General features: G+C 42.0%; 1 protein-coding gene and 1 non-coding gene across 8 annotated transcripts in view; both read right to left on the reverse strand.

The window, feature by feature from the left end:
* Positions 1–21,054, reverse strand: part of LOC127574151 (receptor-type tyrosine-protein phosphatase mu-like) — a 746,263-nt gene that overhangs the window by 203,961 nt on the left and 521,248 nt on the right. The window lies entirely within an intron of this gene.
* trnag-ucc (transfer RNA glycine (anticodon UCC)) lies at positions 14,620–14,704 on the reverse strand. Its single transcript is given in 2 exon segments — positions 14,620–14,655; positions 14,668–14,704. It is a non-coding gene; the product is annotated as a tRNA-Gly (tRNA).

Consider the following 21,054-nt stretch of genomic DNA (forward strand, 5'->3'; position numbering starts at 1 on the left):
CTCTGCTTGTGCACGGGATGCGAAGTTTGGGCAGCTAGCAGCATAAGCAGCACTGTGGAAGTTGTCACAGCTGGCTTACACCAGTGCCTATACTGCTCTCTGGGACTTCCATATGGATATGGGGGTAATTCCCAACACAGTTGCAAGCATTTCCATGGAAAACCTACCTCTTGAACATGGGGCAATTTTAGACTAAACAACTTACTAGGAAGGATTCAAGGCAGGATAAGCATGACCAAGGCATAGAAGACTCTGGACCTAATGTGGGTGAATGGGATTAGTGTAGGCGGGTACAATGGTTGGCATGGACGTGATGGACTGAAGGGCCTGTTTCAGTGCTGTGCAACTCTATGACTCTCTAGGGATTCTGCATCTTCTCCCTTTGGGAGAAAGAAGACCCAGTCAGCACTCTTTGAAGGGGAAATACAATGGCTCAGGTAGAAGCCATGAATTGATCTGTAGTGCAAACTAAATTGATTAAGTTTCAAATTCCCTAACTTCTTTTTATAAGATATCTTTATTAGTCACATGTACATCGAAACACACAGTGAAATGCATCTTTTGCATAGAGTGTTCTGGGGGCAGCCCACAAGTGTTGCCGCGTTTCCGGTGCCAACATAGCATGCCCATGACTTCCTAACCCATACGTCTTTGAAATGTGGGAGGAAACCAGAGCACCTGGAGGAAACCCACGCAGACACGGGGAGAACATACAAACTCCTTACAGCCAGTGGCCAGAATTGAACTCGGGTCGCTAGCGCTTGTAATAGCGTTATGCTAACTGCTACACTACCGTGCCTGCCCCACTACACCACTGTGCCTGCCTTCCATCTTTACACATTAACCAATGACAAGTTACTTACAACAATATGGAAATAGTGAATATTTTCCTAGAAATTCAATTGTGTAATGCTACTTCTTTAACTTTCAGGAAATTGAAGATCAATTATTTCCTTGAGTGAAACATGAAAATCTGACTGACACTTGTGAGTATCTGTCACCCTTGCACCCCTGCTACGAATTCCATGTGAGGGGTTTATGGGATGGTATAATTGATAAGATATGTATTTATTAGTCACATGTACATCGAAACACACAGTGAAATGCGTCTTTTGTGTTACTGAGAATGTGCTGGGCGCAGCCCGCAAGTGTCGTTACTCTTCCGACACCAACATAGCATGCCCACAACTCCTAACCTGTACGTCTTTAGAACATAGAACACTACAGCACAGTACAGGCCCTTCGGCCCACAATGTTGTGCCGACATTTTATCCTGCTCTAAGATCTATCTAACTTTTCCCTCCCACATAGCCCCCTATTTTTCTATCATTCATGTGTCTTTGGAATGTGGGAGGAAACTGGAGCACCCGGAGGAAACTCACGCAGACACGGGGAGGACGTACAAGCTCCTTACAGACAGCGGCAGAACTGAATCCGGGTCGCTGGCACAGTAATAGCATTACGCTAACTGCTACACTACCATGTGTCTGCCATGGAATAATACAAAATACAAAACGCTCCTTTCGGAGTTTACAGGGGAACTTGGGAGATGAAAGATGAAAACTTTCAGGAAAATGAGGAATACACACAAAATGCCGGAGGAAGTCAGCAAATCAGGCAGCATCTATGGAGAGAAATAAACAGTTGATGTTTCGGGTTGAGACCCTTCATCCATCACCTGCAGAATCTCTTGTGTCTCAGGAAAATGAGGGCCTTCCATTATCTGCTAACAACGTGCCTTTCATCCTTCTGGGCTCCCACTCCTACTGCACTTTTAACCTCCTACCACCCACCTGCACCAACATTGCATGGTTCTCCCATGTCCAATGCCCTTGCTGCTCAATCTGTCACTCCCCTTCACCCCCAGTAAGCCAAAACTCTGGTGGCATTCTGATTTTCACCAACCCCCTCTTCCACACTATCCAAATGTGAGTGCCAATATACCAATCCATGCACTCAATGGCCGTTTCCAAATATGACTACAGGTATCCTGGTTCCCCCATCCCAACCGTCTACCACCTATGCAGACCAAAGTTCAAGGTCCTCACCACCCCCATCTCCTGGGTACAACACTGGCTCAATGGGACCTGTGACTGCCAGCCCTTCCTTATCTGGTCTCTGAACCAAGTGGGAAATTTACAATGAAACCCAGTCAACTACATCTGAATTTTTGAGATTAGGTCCCATTGAAGTTTACAGTAGAAGTCCAGGAGCTAAAACAGTCCTTCGCCTCCCACTGCTATGCCCCTTTCTTGTGTCCATATAGGATGTACTTAAATTTCTGGGCCATCATCCTTCAAATTTCCAAAGTACACATTCTATGTCCTTTATCTCTACATTTCCAGTTTAGATTTAAGCCTGAAATGTAGTCAGCTTTGAGCTGCCTCAAAGCAGCTGTCTAAAAGCCCCAGGTAGTGACATTTTGATGAACAGCATGTGCTCTTATTATAGAACAAAGGGGAAAAGATGTCCATCTGCTGCCACTGAAAATAAATCGGATTTACGCTCCTTGGTATGTTTAGGAGTAGTGCTTTCTATTTTAGAGCTTAGTGCTAAATTTTGCCATGTTCGTAAAGAAAATGTGTTGGCACTGTTTTAAACTGAAAGACTGTAAACCAGTTGATGCCAGGAAACATCAATCTATTTCTTTTCAATGTCAACCAGATGGATTCCCACCCACAACTAAACATGGAAGAACATACTGTGTTGGTCATTTGCAGTGAGCTGTGAATCTGAATCTAGTTTTTAACTTGCTTCAAATGTGAACAATGAAGTCTGGCATAAATACAGTCCACATTATAGCTCCTCTTTGTTCAGTTCAGTGCTCTTGTGGCTTATTAGGTGCAAACAATCTAAAATTCAGCACCTCCAGGACTTCACTGGTGCTGGATTTCCAGAAGATTGGATGCTATTTTTCTTTCACATGTTAAACAGTGGTTTCAGAAATTCTTCAGAGAAACTAGTGAGTTTAAAAGAAGCAGGGAAATTGAGTGCTGATGAGTTTAAAGGGAGTGTGGGAAACAGCACACAGTTTCAGCTTGCAAGTATCTACCTGTACATTTCAGCACAAGTTGAGACATACAAGCATTTCTGTCCCCAGTTTTGGCTGCACAGCTGGTCCACACTCCAGACCCTGGCTCTGGCTACAAACAAACCCACGTTCCTGACCCCCAATGTCCCCGACGCCAATCGCAGTCCTGGCTGCAAACCCACACTTCCACTAATACACAGCCGACCTTGAGAGGACTTAGTGTACTAATGAGTGAGCCAGTTGCTGAATGATTGGGACTTCTGAACAATCAGGTACTGGATTATTGGAGCTTTACTACATTTGACTTTGATTTTCTGTGCATTCTTAAATTTCATAGGTCGCAATTGTTTTTCATTGAATCCTTTAGAAGCCAAATACATGGTCTTTCGAAATACCAATTTTCAAGGATATTGCCGGCTCATAGAGACAACTAGAAATTCAATGTAGATAATATCATCAATCAAAACACTTCAATGGACTTAAAAGTGATTGCCTTATATTTAACAAGTATTCATGTCCATGTAAGTACTTGTATGTTAAGTATAACATTTAGTGAAGACCACAATATTCATAGCCTAAACCAACCTTGCAAATTCCATTACATTTGGATTGATTTCAACAATTAATTTGTTTGTAAGTCCTTGGAGCAATGGTTATTCCACTCCAAAGCCATGAGAACATTCAATATGACATTTTAAGAAATACCTCAAACATTGTCTTATGCAGTTTGCAATCAAAGTTCACCTAAGGCTTTATGTTGATGTGGGGAAGGGGGAGGGTGGGTGAGTTGTGTCTGTTCAGATGTAAGCAATGCCATATTATTTCAAGCCAAGTCCCATCTAAAGGCAAGAGGGACATGAAAATGCCATCTGTAAGTGTGACATTTGATCAAGGAAACCCAAATGTAGAAAGAACTTACATTTAAAAATCATATTTCATACGCTCTTCATTCCTTTTTATCTATTGTCACTAGTATAACCTGGTGAAAATATTGACAAGGATACCAGAAAAGACAGGGTTGGGGTGTGGATAAATGTGTTAGAAGTTCATTTTCTGCTAAATCCATGCTTGTAATAATGCAGCATGTTGAACTACACTTCGAAAATTTGGTTTCATTGAAGTCTTGAATTTCCAAGTTGGAGTTCAATATGTAATTTTCTATATCACTCATATAGTACATCAACAGAGGGTGAATTTTAATCTCTGAATATGAGACAAGATTTCTTTATTAGTCACATGTACATTGAACCACACAGTGAAATGCATCTTTTGTGGTTCTGGGGGCAGCCCGCAAGTGTCACCACGCTTCTGGCGCCAACATAGCATGGCCCCCACCCCTGTCTTTTCTGGTATCCTTGTCAATATTTTCACCAGGTTATACTAGTGACAATAGTTAAAAAGGAATGAAGAGCATATGAAATATGATTTTTACATATGGAATACTCTCTAGTATTTCATGACCTTACCTGTACACTAATGTATGGGCATTAACTAGATTCTGGTTAAATACTATAAACATGAATACAGCTAAGAAATGCACTCCTACTGGTTGCTTTTTGTAAAAAAAATAAGCAACTTTGGTAATAATTCCATGCTCCAAATATATGAAATCTTTATTGATCAACACTACATATTATGGAGAAGATCTCAGATACATATTTGGAAGGCCATATACACTCTGAGAAATACCCAAAAATGAACTTAACTATCAGGGGACTTGCATGGGTAAATTATATCTAATTTGGCAATATCTTAAATGGTAAGGTTAAAGCTATTAAAATTCTCGCACCGTTAGTATTCAGTATTTGTGACTTTAATTCCTCACTGTCCCTTCATTATTGGGATTAAATCAGTCATAGGTTCCAATGGAATATTACCTATATATTGTAAATGGGCTTTGTGCTCCTTCAACCATAACTCATTACAGAGAACTTTCACTGCATCAATAACTCACCATTGCCCTTTTGGTACAGCTCAATACTCTGCCTACTGTTTAGTGATAAAATCTGATACAATAAAATATTAATTATGACTGAAAGGCTGCACTGGAAATATGAACTCAATTATGGCTCACATATTGTGAAGAAAGGGCAAGGTAAAAAAAGAAGCCTTATGGTTTTAGAGGACCCAATATATAAAAGAGTTCTCAAAGATTAGAATTGGATCTGTCTCATTTTTTTTAAGAGTTTAACAGCACACTGTGGATTTGATGGAATTTTACAGCAAAGTTACTTTCTGCCCTAATTAATACTTAACTCAGGAATTTTCTACATAAACTTCATCTATTCTCGCCTTTCTATATTTAGTGAATGTAGAAATCGCAAGCTTTGAAGCAAAAACTTACAATTGGCTTAGACTGGTCTTGACACCGCAGATCCCGTTGAATCATACATTTCTTACAACCTGTGCAGCTCCCTGGGGCTGATAGCTGGTAGCTTACGGCAATGAAATAACAGGAATCATTGTCAATGCTCTGGGCAAGCAAATACACAAAGCACGAAGGAAGTGAGGTGCGATCAAGTCTACTCATTCACCGCAGTTAACTATTGCCTGATTTTGTTTCTGTAACGGTGATACTATGCTGAAGTTGCCTCATTTCACATCTCTTTTCAGTCTGGTTTTATGCAGAGTGCATTAAATCATGAAAGTTGTTTGTGACAGATAGGTTCAGAGGATGGGGATTTGTTCCCAAGACACATTTATATTTGGTTTATAGGAGCAAGTAAAGCTCATGGGGACTGATCTAGGTTCTATGTCAGAACCATAGTGCTGCATCCTTATAGCTGTACACGATCCAGTCAACTGCTCCTGGAAGTGTTAAAATCAAAAACATTTGAAGGTTTCACTTCAGCTGCAATATTTGTGTCCCAGCGATCTGGGCAAATGGAGATCTATTCCTATCCATGCATGTTAATATAGCCGTTAAATTGAGTGAAATAAATAGGCTATCAGCTACACTAAATTGCACAGAGAGGAATTTAATGCGAACATGGTAACCAGATTGCCAGCAATAGAATGACTAGTTTTTAAGTCCTGTTCTTATTACAAAACAGAAAATTATGAATACCAACTGTGCAAATTAATTTTATTTGAATCAATCATCAATGGACAGTGCAATGACACATGGATCCTCTTCTCTACCCTATAGAGGCTTCAGGGAGTAGCTGCCCTCATTGTTAATACACTGTGATGATTATACTTCCCATCACCTCCCACCTATGTTGTGGCTAAGTCATTTTTGTTTCATTTATTCATTTCTGCAAGTGCCCATTCCCAAGTGCCCAAAAGAAGATGGTGGGGAGCTACCTTCTTGAGCCACTTCAGTCCTTTCAGCGAAGGCACTTTCATAATGTTGTTGGAAAGGAGTTCCAGGATTTAGATCGATGACAATTAAGGGCTGGTGATACACTTCCAAGTCAGGATGGTGTGCGACTTGGAGGGAAACAGGAGTTGGTGATAGTCCGTTGAGCCTGAAGCCCTTAGTGGCAGAGGTTGTGCGTTTGAGAGGTTCTCATAGTCATAGTGGAAAAAGGACAGTTGGCCCATCTCTTCCTCACCTACCAGTGGGCACCCATCCATATTAATTCCATCTTCAAGCACTTGGCCCATCGCCTTCTTTGCCTGGTTAATTCAAGTTCTCTGTCAGAGTGGCCTAGCAAGCAGCCATAGTGCATTGTGTAGATGGTGCACACCACAGCCACAGTGCATCGATAGTGGATGGAATAAATGTTTAGTATGCTGGAGACGGTGCCATGAAGTGGGCTGCTTTGACCTGGATGGTGTCGAGCTATGAATGTTTAGTGTGCTGGTGAGAGTGCCATGAAGTGGGCTGCTTTGACCTGGATGGTGTCGAGCTATGAATGTTTAGTGTGCTGGTGAGAGTGCCATGAAGTGGGCTGCTTTCACCTGGATGGTGTCGAGCTATGAATGTTTAGTGTGCTGGTGAGAGTGCCATGAAGTGGGCTGCTTTGACCTGGATGGTGTCGAGCTATGAATGTTTAGTGTGCTGGTGAGAGTGCCATGAAGTGGGCTGCTTTGACCTGGATGGTGTCGAGCTATGAATGTTTAGTGTGCTGGTGAGAGTGCCATGAAATGGGCTGCTTTCACCTGGATGGTGGCAAATGGAAAGTATTACATCACACACCTGTCTTGTGCCTTCTAGGTGGTGTAAAGATTTTGGAGCGAAAGTTTAACAAAACTTTCTGGTACTCCAAGCAGTAGCTGCTTACAAACATTGTGGGAAATACAACTTTGCTGCTGATTTTAATAAGCATAGCTACTGACCATTTCTGGAACTAACTGTGTGCTACTGCAGGCACAGTCTTCAAGCACATTACCTGAAAAATAGAATGCTTGCAGACCAACAGTGCACTCGAACCTGTTATCTTTGCTTCCACAACCTCAGCCACATGACCTTTCTTACTCAATTCTGGGGTTGGTTACACACCAGAAAACTAGGACTCTCCCAGATAGCTGCAGGAGAGTAGCTATCAGCAGCACAGGTATAATGAGCTGACTGGACTTCTTCTGTGCTTGTATTTCTGTGATGTCTGTTTTCTCATTCCACTCTGTCACTTTACGGAAACTATTGTGACATTTCCCTGCTCTCGGTGTCTATAGGGTAAAATTGTGAGAGTCACGTTTCTACTGCTGTCATTATTATTTCTACAAAATACATCAGCTTGCAAGGATCCTTGTAAAATATTTATTGATTGAATCATTATGTAGATTGGGTGATTTCCCAATACTAGGTGCAATTAAACTGGAATGTTCTATCTGCTTCTCAATTACTGCATTTTATAATTAAAAGAGTAATATTGTAGGGGAAGAGAGATGCAACAAACACAACAGAAAATAACATTAGGGTTGAGTACAGAGTTGGACTGAAAAATGAGTGCAGAACTGAACGAAAAATTGTAAAGGTGAATGGAATATCATTCTGTACAATTTGCTGCTGTTAGGCAGCACACTGAGAAAAGTATCAGAACTTTTATAGAGAATAGTATTCACCGCTAAAAAATATAAACTACAAGGAGTAATAAATCAATTGGAATTTGCAATTATTTTGAGCTTGCCCCTGGTTGCTTAAAAGGGCAGATACAATTGAATGAGAATTGGAATAGACTTGTCTAAGCTGTAAAGTTCTCAGAATTAATTTTTAATTTTGTGTGTGTCTATTATAGTCATCTGAGGTATCTGTGATCCTAAGCATGTTACCAAAAAAGGAACCAATGATTCCAATGAAACCAACCAATGGCTGGTTCAATTGCTTTCAACCGTACCTCCGAATCAGAAAACAATGGGTTCAAGCCCAAATTCCTACCACTCTGCCTAACATTTAGAACTCAAAAATAAACTAATTATTCATTCATCTCATTGTTGGGATTTGGCAGTGTTTACAGTAGCTACCTTATATGCTTATATGCTTACACAATAACAATGTATATTTTCCTTATATGCTTACACAATAAAAATGTATATTTTCCTTATTTCTGTATTCTCCTCCAATTTTATGACCCTCCCTGATGTCTGCTCTCCTCCAGTTTTGTTCACCTTACCACTAGCAGTGTGTCTACATTCTCCAATTCCTTCCTGGGCATTCTCTGTCTCTCTTGCATCTTTTAAGTTGCACTTTAAAACCCAACTCTTTAACCAAGCTTTTGCATCAACTCTACTATCTTTCTTTGTGGATTGCTGTCAAATTCTATTTGATAATGTTCCCAGGCATGATATAAGTACAATCTACTATTCTTCTTATCATTGTTGTATTCGGTGTATGGTCCACTAAAATGAGGCAGCAAGGTTGCTAAACTAGACAGTGTCTTTTAGTGGTTCGAAATTTGCAACGAGAAACACTGATGGTTTATGTCCGTACCTCAACACTGTCTGGTGAGATGCAGTGCATGCCTAATTACATAAAGTACAAATAGCCTGAAGGTAGTGCATGAATTAGATGTAAAAGGTCAAGACTGCTGAGAGCTGCCAGTCGCATCATTACCTGCAAACCTTATCTACCTCTTTCCAGTACTGTTCAGATGCCAGAAGATACACCTGGCTCGGTACTTTTATTTAACTTCACCCCTTTCCACCACCAAAATCCAGTATTTAAAAAGGTTCTTTCCCTTCTCCTCTACAGTTTCCTAAAGTGCAAGGATCCTAAATGACAAAAATTACCAGCAACAGATAATGCAGTTGGTAAACCAAATTAATTTCTCGAGAGAGATCCTGTGATCCAGGCTGACACCAATTAGATACTGCAATCGTGCCCTGCCAGATATATTTCACTATTCAGATTAAGAGTTGACAACCAATTATCTGGTTTTGATATGGCCTTGACTGAATTGTGACCCAGAAAACAGATTTGTTTTTTATATACTTTGACAGAAAAGGACTTCTTTTCAATTTCAACGGTTGAAGAAGAGCATTTAAATCTCATTTCTGGGCTTTTAATGTTAATCATTGAACCTCTTACATATCACTGCCATTGATCTCCAGAACATGTAGCATTAACTCACCAGAGGATATTTCTATGTCCCTGCTGCCTTGCTACTTTTAAAGGTCTAGTAGACCGATACTGCCTGATCCCTACATGCTCACTTTCAGAGCAGCAGAATAATTGTCTTTTAGATTTTAAATGAATTGGGAAAAGCATACAGCACAGGCTACTAAAGGAACATTTTCCATAATCACCCAAATCCCACTGCAAGGACCAGTGGAATATTTCATGCTTGATTCTATTTGATTGGGGTCAAGGTTTACAGGGTTTTAAATGCCTTTTAATTCTACCTTCTCTACTAACTTTTTTCAGAAAATAGGATAAGACATGCCTTTCACTGTCTGATGATGTGCTCAGAATCTTAATAGTGTCAGTCTATTCAAATAGTATAGGTGTCCTAACAGTAGCTTTGTTTTATTCAGGAAAGAAGTTCCAAGAACGTTGTAGACCTCAGTGAAGGTAGAGACCAACAAAGAACAAGACTGTCGCATTTAGAGCTTTTATTAGTTTAAGGTGCTGAATGAATGATTCTACCTGGCCAACACCTGATATCCACCCCTCTTCCTGCCCCCTGCCCCCTCCCCTCCCACCCCACCCCCTCTCCCTCACTCCCTCTTCCCCCCGCCCTCTCTCCCTCACTCCCTCTCCCCCCCGCCCCCTCTCCCCCATACCAAAACACACCTTCATTCAGCATCACTTATGCACACTCTGTGCCATCAAGAAGGAGCTCAGTACACTGGGCATGGCAATGCTAATGGGCCCCAATGACATCCCAGCAGTTAATAAGATATCTTTATTAGTCACATGTACATCGAAACACACAGTGAAATTCATCTTTTGCGTAGAGTGTTCTGGGGGCAGCCCACAAGTGTCGCCACGCTTCTGGTGCCAAAATAGCATGCCCACAACTTCCTAACCTGTACGTCTTTGGAATATGGGAGGAAACCGGAGCACCTGGATGAAGAACTGCCTTGTTGGCTGTTTATGTACAATTACAACAATCTAACAGTTTGGAAAACTGCCTGGGTTCATCCTGCCAAAAATTGCAGGGAAAATACAAAACACCCAATTAGAATTATCACCCAATTATATTATCATATGAAAAGTCATTAGGCTTATCAACTCTCTGCCAGCTTCTCAGTGGGCAAAATGATCAGTCCCATGCCCTTCCCCTTTGCTCACAGCCCTGCAAATTATTTTCCCTTCCATGCCATCCAATTCCACCTTGAAAGCCATGATTAATTTTCTTAATGAACTGATTGAAAGAAGAAACAAGAGTGGCTTGTCACTGTTTTGCTGTTACTGACAACATTCTATCACTCGTGCTGGGGGTTACTAACCAAATGTGGGTCAAGGGAGGGGGTGGGACAGTAGTTTCATGCTAATGTTTTAATTTTCTAGTTGACTGGGTAAGTAGGAATGCAATAAATATGGATGTTAAACAGTGCATGTGAAGGAATGGGAGTGTCAGATAATAGCACGGGTTCCTGTGCTTTATAGATCACAATGGTCCATGTGCACCATATAGTATGGGTGATGACAGATGTGGGTTCCTAATGCTGCACAGATCATTTTGAAGACCGTGTGATGATATCCTGACAGTAATAACATAAATGAGACAACATGGGTGCAGCCACTCAATGCAGAATAATTCAGTGTGAGGTGATTGTCCAGCTGTAAGTAGTTTAGACTGTCAGTTCAATTTCAGAACAAATGAGTGATCTCTGTGCATACAAGGGAAGGGCTGGCGATAATTAGACTTATCAGAGCTAATTAAGCTGCTGTAATAAAAATTAAATGCTTTGTCAAACAAAACAAAATGACGATTAGAACTGTATAGTGAGAACAAATGAAGCTAATGTAACAATTTGACACAAAATATTTCAAATTTAAAAAGGACACATATTACAATTTTTGGAAAAAACATTTAAGTGTGTGTATCAAAGTAAGAAAGACTGACAACTTCTGCTCTCTCCTCGCTATACCTGAAATTTACCCAACTGGACAGTTTTATCCAACTGCACTCCAGGAGAATGTGAAGGTCCTGCACTGGGTGCATAAAAGATTGAGCAGAGTGTCCCTGGGGTGAGGGATTTCTGTTGTATGGAGAGATCAGAGGAGCTGGTATAGTTCACCTGCTGGCAGAGAATGTTGAAAGCTGTTCAAAATCATCAAGGGTTTAGACAAAGTGAAGAACGAGAAACTGTTCCCAATGGTACACGGAGAACAGATTTAGAGTCAATAAGTGATACAGCATGGAAACAGGCTCCCCAGCCCACCAAGTCTGTGCTGACCATCAACCATCCATTTGCATTAATCCAACGTTAATCCCTTTTTATTCTCCCCACATTCTGACCAACTCCCTCCAGATTCTGCCACTGACCCACATACCATGGGCAATTTACAGTGGAAAATTAACCTCACAATCTGCACATCTTTGGGATGTGGGAGGAAACTAGAGCACCTGAAGGAAACCCACATAGTCACAGTGAAAACACGTAAATTCCACACTGACAGCCTCAGAGTAATTGGTAAAAGAACCAAGGGTGTCAAGAAGAAAACCGCTTTTACACAGGGTAGCATTGATCTACTTGATCTGCCTGAAAGGGTAGTGCAAGCAGATTTAACAGTGGCTTCCAAGAGGAAATTGAATTAAAAGTTGAGTAAAAAAATATAGGCCTATGATGAACCATCTGGGGATTGGATTCCACTGGACTTCTCTTTCAGAAAGGTGCCACTAAGTTAATAAGGCAAATAGCCTCCTTGTGTGCTGCAGTAATCCTATGATTCTAATTACAGTCATTGTTACACTGTAGAAAATACAACAGCTAATTGGTACACAGCAAGGGCCCAGTAACATCACAAGATAATGACCAGATATTCATTTTTGAGGTTTTGATTGGGGGACAAATGTGGACCATGATTGCAGGGATAATTCCCATGCTCTTCTTCAAAATAGGATCTTGTGATCTTTCTCCTCAACAGAGTCATAGAGTTATACAGCAAGAAGACAGGCCCTTTGGCCCAACTCATCCATGCTGACCAAAATGCCTATCTGAGCTAGTCCCATTTGCCTGCATTTAGCACATATCCCTCTGAGCCTTTCCTATCCATGTACCTGTCCAAATGTCTCTTAAACATTGTAATTGTACCCATGTCTACCACTTCTTTTAGCAGCTCACTCCACTTACCCACCACCCCCTGTGTGAAAAGGTTGTCCCTTGGGTGCTCTTGAAATCTTTCCCCTCTAATCTTAATCTTTTCCCTCTCATCAATCTGAGAAAAAAAGACAGCTTTGGTTTAACCTGTCACTCAAAAGTCTGCACTTTCAATGCGACAGCACTCCCTCAGTACTGCACTCAAGTGCCAGTCCGGAATATGGGTTTAAGGCTCTGTAATGTTATTGAATTTAAGGCCACATAATATAGGAGCAACAGTAGATCATTTGATCCGTAGAGCCTGCTTTCCCATTCAGTAGACTGTGGCTGATAGCTTTCCCACAATGCTTTCTCAATACTGAGCATCAGAAATAGAACAGTGTTACATTAAGCATTGCTAAGTTGATAGCAGGAAAATGCAAAGAATTTATTTTTTAAACAATGGCACTAAATGCAGTATTTAGTACCTGACTGTGCATTTAATTCAACTCCTGGAATTTGGGTCCATTGACCTCAACAGAACTAATCTTTGGTAGTGCTTTACAATATATTGGCATCCAAGGATGAATATTGTCAATATGTCAGATGCTCTGTTCACTATCACTGGTATTGCACTGTCACTTTCACCAACAGTTGGTTGGGGAACATATGATATCAGTTGCCATTTCCAATGGATGATCCCAGAAGTGTCAGCACATATTGGTACTGGTATTGGTTTATCTTTGTCACATGTACATTGGTAAATTGGTTTATTATTGTCACATGTACCAAGGTACAGTGAAAGACTTTGTTTTGCATGCCATCCATACCGATCATTTCATTACAACAGTGCATTGAGGTAGTGCAAGGGAAAACAATAACAGAATGCAGAATGAAGTGTTACAGTTACAGAGAAAGTGCAGTGCAGGTAGACAATAAGGTGCAAGGTCATGATGAGGTAGATTGTGAGGCAACAGTCCATCTTATTGTAGTTGGGAACCATTCAATAGTCTTATAACAGTGGGATAGGAGCTGTCCTTGAACCTGGTGGTAAGTGCTTTCAGGCTTTTGTATCTTCTGCTCAATGGGAGGGGGAAGAAGAGAGAATGTACCAAGATACGGTGAAAAGCTTTTGTTTGCATACCATCCAGAATGATCATAAGCACATTAAGTAGCAGAAAGGAAAATCAGAATAAACTGTTACAGTTACAGAGAAGGTGCAGTGCAGGCAAACAAATAAAGTGCAAAGGCCACAATGAGGTAGATTGGAAAATCAAGAGTTCATCTTTTATTGTATAAGAGGTTCTGTTCAAGAGTTCAATAACAATGGGATAGAAGCTGTCCTTGAGCCTGGTGATACATGCTCTCAAGTTTTTGTGTCTTCTGCCCAATGGGATAGGGGAGAAGAGAGAATGACTGGGCCGGGAGCGGTCCTTGATTGTGTTGGTTGCTTTCCCGAGGCAGCAGGAAGTGTAGACAGAGTCAATAGAGGGAAGGCTGGTTTGCAAGATGAATTGGGGTGGGTGCCAGTGAAACTGCTTTCCATTCATTTCTGATATTCTATTACCACAATAATTCAGGGATTGGCATGGGAAAGGCTACATTGCTTTTCATTCATTCACAATGTCGCTCAGAGTGGGGTAAAATTTATTTTATTTATTTATTAGTCACATGTGCATCGAAACACACAGTAAAATGCATCTTTTGCGTAGGATGTGCTGGGGGGCAGCTCGCAAGTGTCGCCACGCTTCTGGCGCCAACATAGCGTGCCCACAACTTCCTAGCCTGTACATCTTCGGAATGTGGGAGAAAACCGGAGAACCCAGAGGAAACCCACGCAGTCACGGGGAGAATGTACAAACTCCTTACAGACAGCGGTGGAAATGAACCCGGGTCGCTGGCGCTGTAATAGTGTTACACTAACCGCTACACTACCGTGCCTGCCCTAAAGAACTCAACTCTGCCAGGACTCGAACCTGGAACCTTTGAATCACTTCAACTGCTGGAAGTCCAATGCACTATCCATTGTGCCACAGAGCCTGGAAATACCTCACCATGATGTACTGGGGGGGATTCTAGACATCCCCCTGCTGTTGGGGTAGAGGCACCTGTGGCAATGGAGAGAGTTTTACTCTGCACTTTTTCTACCATGCAGAATCATTCTGCTGAATGAGAAAGAAATCCCATTTCTTCAGCACTTACACTCACCCTTCACTTTGATGAACACTACCAAAAAAATAAAGTACATTTACACATTAATAAGATGACAGTGGTGGAGCACTGCAATTTTCCACTAATCTGCTACAGATTAAATTCCAATAATTTCACGTGGCAGCAGCAAGTTAGTCATTCAATAACAATGTCACCACACATCAACGGAATGGAGCTACTTAGTGTGATATCAGCCATGACACATGCTGTCAATGACACATTTTTTGACCTTCAACAGGTGACAATCCAATGGATCAGAAGTTTTCTCTTGTTGTAGAGAACACACTTTAGTAATCAAAGATAATGGGAGCATGGGAGTGACCATGATATTAGCTCGGTTGAATCAGGGAGTAAATAATTCTTTTATCATCACTCACACTCTATGGTTGTCACTTTTTTCGAATGACATTGAAGGAGGCCATTATGCCGATCATTCCAGGCTGTATTCCCAGTAGAACCATCAGTCCTGTCCCCCTCTCATGTCCCTGTATATTTGCGACTTATTCTCTTTCACATGCCCACTCCCCTTTGATTCCTTTCCCTCTTACCGACAGAAGGAAAATCTATGGAGGTTAATTAACCTACCACTATGTCTTTGGGAGGAAACCAAAGGATGGTATGGAAATCTCCATGGTCTAAGGTTGAAGTGCACACTCCATATAGACAGCACCTGGGGACAGGCTCGAACCTGGGTCCCCGGAGCTGAAAGTCAGCAGCACTAACTGCTGCACCACTGAGCTGCCCTCTTTGATATAATGACAATTCCTTCAAAACTGCACAATAGTCACTACCAAAGCAATTAGAGAAAGTAATGAATGGGCCTGGGGTGCTGCTCACAGAATTCAGAGGACACCATCCTCAATAGGAACAAAGCTTGAGCCAGTTCTAATCACTGCCTGAGTTCTGTGATGGGATCCAGAGAACATGTTCAATGGAGGCGTTGGTCACAGTGAATCTTAGCACACCTGGTCTTACCTCACCTACCTCGTAACAGGCCACTGATCTCCAGAGGTTGAACATATATTATTGCTTGAGTATCAATGTGCAAGTTCTATCACTGGTTTTGACAACTCTTAAAGTTAGTTTATCTGGATAGAGTGGATGTGGGGAGGACGTTTCTGTTAGTAGGAGAGTCTGCGATCTGAGGGCACAGCCTCAGAATAAAGGGAAGTCCCTTCAGAACTGAGATCAGGAGGAATTTCCTCAGCCAGAGGGTGGTGAATCTGTGGAATTCACTGCCACAGAGGGCTGAGGCCAAGTCATTGGGTGTATTTAAGGCAGAGATTGATAGGTTCTTGATTGGTAAGGGGGTTAACGGTTACGGGGAGAAGGTGGGAAAACGGGGTTAAAAAAAAACAACCGTGATTGAATGGTGGGCCAATGGAACAGTACAACTTGATGGGCTGAATGGCCTAATTCTGCTCCAATATCTTGTGGTCTTATAGACCTATGCTCCTGTATCATATGGACTCTGTGCTTAGCTGTAATTCTAATTAATTTTAGGGAAGGTGAGACTGATTGTGGCTAGATGTTTACTGTAATTTCCTGAAGTAGCAGTGGGTTGGTGGAGGGGCTGGTGAGGAACAGTTCATTGTGTAGGTTCATGACGTTCAGAAAATAATCTTTGGTTTCTACAAGGGGGTAATGGTAGACATGAAGGAACTGGCATGGCTCAATGGGCTAAGTTGACTCTGCCATAATAAGAGGTCTGGTTGGGGCAGTGACAGGTGGGATGGTGACAAAGGCCCCATCTTCAGCCTAAACCTCCAGAAGCATTTTGGAAATTGCTAAGGACTTTCCACTCGGGAATGGGAAGAGTGCCCTGTGTTTCACCAAGTTACAGAAAGAAAGAACCTGCCCACGATCAGTTCCGTGTCATGAGTAGGGATGTTAATGTATCAGTATGACAATCCCGGGTTAAAATAAAACCACAAGACTCGTCACTGAGGCCAGCACATGAATGAAGATCAGATGGAAGTGATGCCAGAGGTTGACCTGAGGTTAAACTTTCATGAAAAGAGGGACAGAAGAGCACCTCAATGGCAAATCCTAGCCACAGAACTTTTACTAATGGCAAATCCTAGCCACAGAACTTTTACTTTATTCAAATCATCAACACTTGATCCCAGAGGAGAAAGTAAGCCAGTGTGGACCGATAATGTGTACTGGCAAAAAGGGGGCCGGTGCAATCAACTTGTTAGCAATGTGACCTTACTGATAAATTACTTTCAGCCCTGCTAGATCCAAATTTAAAATAATCCTTAATTTTCTGTTTATTCCAAATACTGAACAAATTGAATATAATTGATACATTGCCAAATGACAGCTGGATGCAGCAATGTAATTTGAATATTTAATTAATGTATGAAGTTATATTATATTAATTGTTTTCTGTTGTCCTGGGTTTGATGGAATGCTTGAATGAGAGGAGGTGCAAAGTTGTACAAAGACTACTTTTTTAACACTCTGTGGAAGTGAAATACAGAGAAAATCTTTGCAGTAAGAGGATTTTCAGAACTTCGCTGCAGAGTTTCAGAAATGTGCACTGCCTCCCCATCCATCAGCACCGCAAGACAAAATATCCCAGGACTAGAAAGCAATCTACATACTTGCTGTATTCAGCAATTTTCACCTCATGTTTTACCTAATCCTGAAACCTGAGGTTATTGGTTGTTCGATTCTTCAGGAAATTACAAAAATGTTGCCAGTACTTGAGGGACTGAGTTGTAGAGAGAGGTTGGACAGGTTAGGACTCTCTTCCTTGGAGCATAGGGCACTGAGAGGTGATCTTATAGAGATCATGAGGGGCATACATAGGATAAATGCACTCAGTCTTTTGCCCAGGGTTGGGGAATGAAGAGTGAGAAGGCATAGGTTTAAGCTGAGGGGGGAAAGATTTAATAGGAACTTGAGGAGCAACTTTTTATACAGTGGGTGGTGCGTATAGAGTCATAGAGCAATACAGCACAGATACAGGCCCTTTGGCCCAGCCAGTCCATGCCGACCACATTGCCCACCCAGCTAGTCCCAAATTCCTGCGTTCGGCCCATATCTCTCCAAGCCCCGCCCATCCAACTGCTTGTCCCTGTCTCAACCACTTCCTCTGGCAGCTCATTCCATATACTCACCACCCTCTGTGTGAAAAAGTTGCCCCTCAGGTCCCTTTTAAATCTTTCCCCTCTCACCCTAATCCTATGCCCCCTAGTTTTAGATTCCTCTACCCTGGGGAAAAGACTGTTACCGTCCACCTCATCTATGCTTCTCATAATTTTAAACATTTCTGTAAGGTCGCCCCTCACTCTCCTACATTCCAAGGAATAAAGACCTAGCCTGGCCAACCTCTCCCTACAACTCAGGCCTTCGAGTCCTGGCAACATCCTCGTAAATCTTTTCTGCACTGTTTCTGGTTTAACCATGTCTTTCCTGTAACAGGGTGACCAAAACTGCACACAGTACTCCATGTGGCCTCACCAACAACTTATACAACTGCAACTTAATGTTCCAGCTCCCATATTCAATGCCCTGACAGATGAAGGCCGGTGTGCTAAGTGCCTTTTTCACCACCCTGTCTACCTGTGACACCGCTTTCAATGAACTATGCACTTGAACTGGTCGGTCCCTCTGTTCCGTTACACTTTCTAGTCCCCTGCCATTCATAGTACAAGTCCTATGCTGGTTTGACTTTCCAAAATGCATCACCTCTCACTTATCTGTATTGAAATCCATTTACCAACCCTCAGCCCACTTCCAAAACTGATCAAGGTTCCCCTGCAATCTACGATAACCTTCACTCTCAGCAACACCTCCTAATTTTGCGTCATCCACAAACTTACTGATCAAGCCTTGTGCATTCGCATCTAAATCACTTATATAAGTAACGAATAACAAGAGTTCCATGGAAATAGAGAAACATGGATCCCAAGGATGCCATGTATATGGAAAGAGCTCCCAGAGGAAGTGGTTGAGGCAGATACAATAACAACTTTTAAAAGAAATTTGGACAGGTAATGAATAGGGATGGTTTATAAGGATATAGGCCAAACTTGGGTAAATGGGACTAGCTTGGATGGGCATTCAACCAGTTTCCTTGCCTGTTTCCATGCAGTACGACTCTCTAACTCTCTGACTCTAAATTAATAGATATCGGGTTAGTGCAGGAAAATAGAGCTGAGTGTGGTAGGCACAAGGGCCTGAATGTCCTACTCCTGCTTTTATTTTTTATGTAACCGAATGCCGCACAATACTGCAAGACATCAAGGAATTCCTTGGATTGGAGGAAAATCCAAGAAGACCCTGCAAGAAGAGGAAAAATAGTTAAAACAACATATCTGTAGCTTTGGTGGGAGAGAGAAGTTCATGGGGAAATGACCATAATGGCCACAGTAAAGAGAGAGGGATTGTGATGAGGAGGGAGGGAGGGAGAGGGTGAGAGAGGGAGGGAGAGGGTGGGACAGGGAGGGAGAGGGAGGGAGAGGGAGGGAGAGGGAGGGAGAGGGAGAGGGAGAACAAGGATAGAGACCAGAGAGGAGGAGAGGATATCACTCAAATAGCTGTTTTCTTGCATCCTTACCTAGAAAAGAGCTTCACCGAATATAGCAGCATTAGTTACATGAATAGACATTTACGGGAGGTAATAAGTAGCTGTTATCTAATTGACTCAGATGTGGAATTTATTGCACTGACTAGAACTGTTTATCCAAAAGCTACCAGCACTTGAACAAAAGAACATGAACACTTATTGCCATCCTTGAGGTCAGCTATTGCCATAGCAACACACACCATAATATTCGTCACTCAGTTCTCTTTGTGTCGGAACCACAAAGAATGCACAACACAATATGTAGCTGACAAAATCAAACATCTTCATGCTGAGCTACCTCCAAGTTTTATATCAGGTTGGCTTGCGACTGTGTAACACACAGCAGAATGTCACAGGTTCTGGATCTACCCTGAGGTAGTAGATCCAAGCTTGAGGTTGCAGTAGGAGTCCAACTAATGATCTCAGCAGTCTTACCTACAATGACGAAAATCAGTTGTGTTGGACCTGATTGCTATCAAGCCCCAGTTGGAAAATCCAGTGAATGAATACTGTTGCCAACAGCTGAGTGGTCAAGTCATACATTAAATTTAGCCATGTGTCAACTTCAAAATTCTCATCCCTCTGTTCAAGTTCCTAACTAGTCTCTCTGTCCCTTTCTCTGTAAACTCATGGAGTCATTGAGTCATACAGCATGGAAACAGGTCCTTGTCCTAACTCGTCCATGCCGACCAAGTTGCCCATCTAAGCTGGTCCTATTTGCCCACACAACTAAATGCTCTCTCTGCCCCTTTCTCTGTAAATTCCTCCAGCTCTACAGCTTTCTGATCTCTCCCAACATTCTGCCCTCTTGAGCACCTTGAATACACAATGCTTCACCATTGGGGCTGATTCCTAAGCTCTGGAATTCCATCCCCTAAACCTTTCTCCTTCTCTACCACTCTCCTCTCCATGAAGATGCTCAATAATGACTGCCTCCTTGATCAAGCATTTATTGCTTTTCTCTTGCAATCGAATACTTCATATGATATTCCTCAAGGACTGCTAAATACCTGGACATGCTGTTTGACCATGGCCCTTCAGGCCAAACCATTGCTGCGACATACTACACTAACATTCCCTTGCAACTCCAGCTTCCCTTTCCTTGCTTTCAAATAATTTGGGGAAAATATCTGTATTGTCATAGATCATAGATTGAGTTTATAGAGTCATACAGCCCAGAAACAGGCCCTTTGGCCCACCAATCCATGCTGACCATTAAACACCCATTTACAGGAATCTTATGCTAGTCCCATTTTATTCTCCCTGCACTCCCTTCAGTTCCCCATGAATTCTAGTGCCCACCTACATGGTAAAGACAATTTACAATGGCCAATTAACCAACCAATCTGATTGTCTTTGGAATGTGGGAGAAAACCGGACAACCTGGAGGAAACGCAAGCGGTCACAAGGAGGATGTGCAAACTCCACACAGACAGCACCTGAGGCCAGGACTGAACCCAGGTTAAGGGAGTGGTAGGGCAGCAGTTCGACTAACTGCGCCATCGTTTGTCCTGATTATCTTGTTTTATATCAACGAATAATTTTTAGAAAATCAGATGAAGGCACTTAGGCTGTACATGTTACTGAGCTGATAGGAGGA

This window comes from Pristis pectinata, chromosome 9, assembly GCF_009764475.1.
Source record: "Pristis pectinata isolate sPriPec2 chromosome 9, sPriPec2.1.pri, whole genome shotgun sequence".
NCBI classification, from domain to species: domain Eukaryota; kingdom Metazoa; phylum Chordata; class Chondrichthyes; order Rhinopristiformes; family Pristidae; genus Pristis; species Pristis pectinata.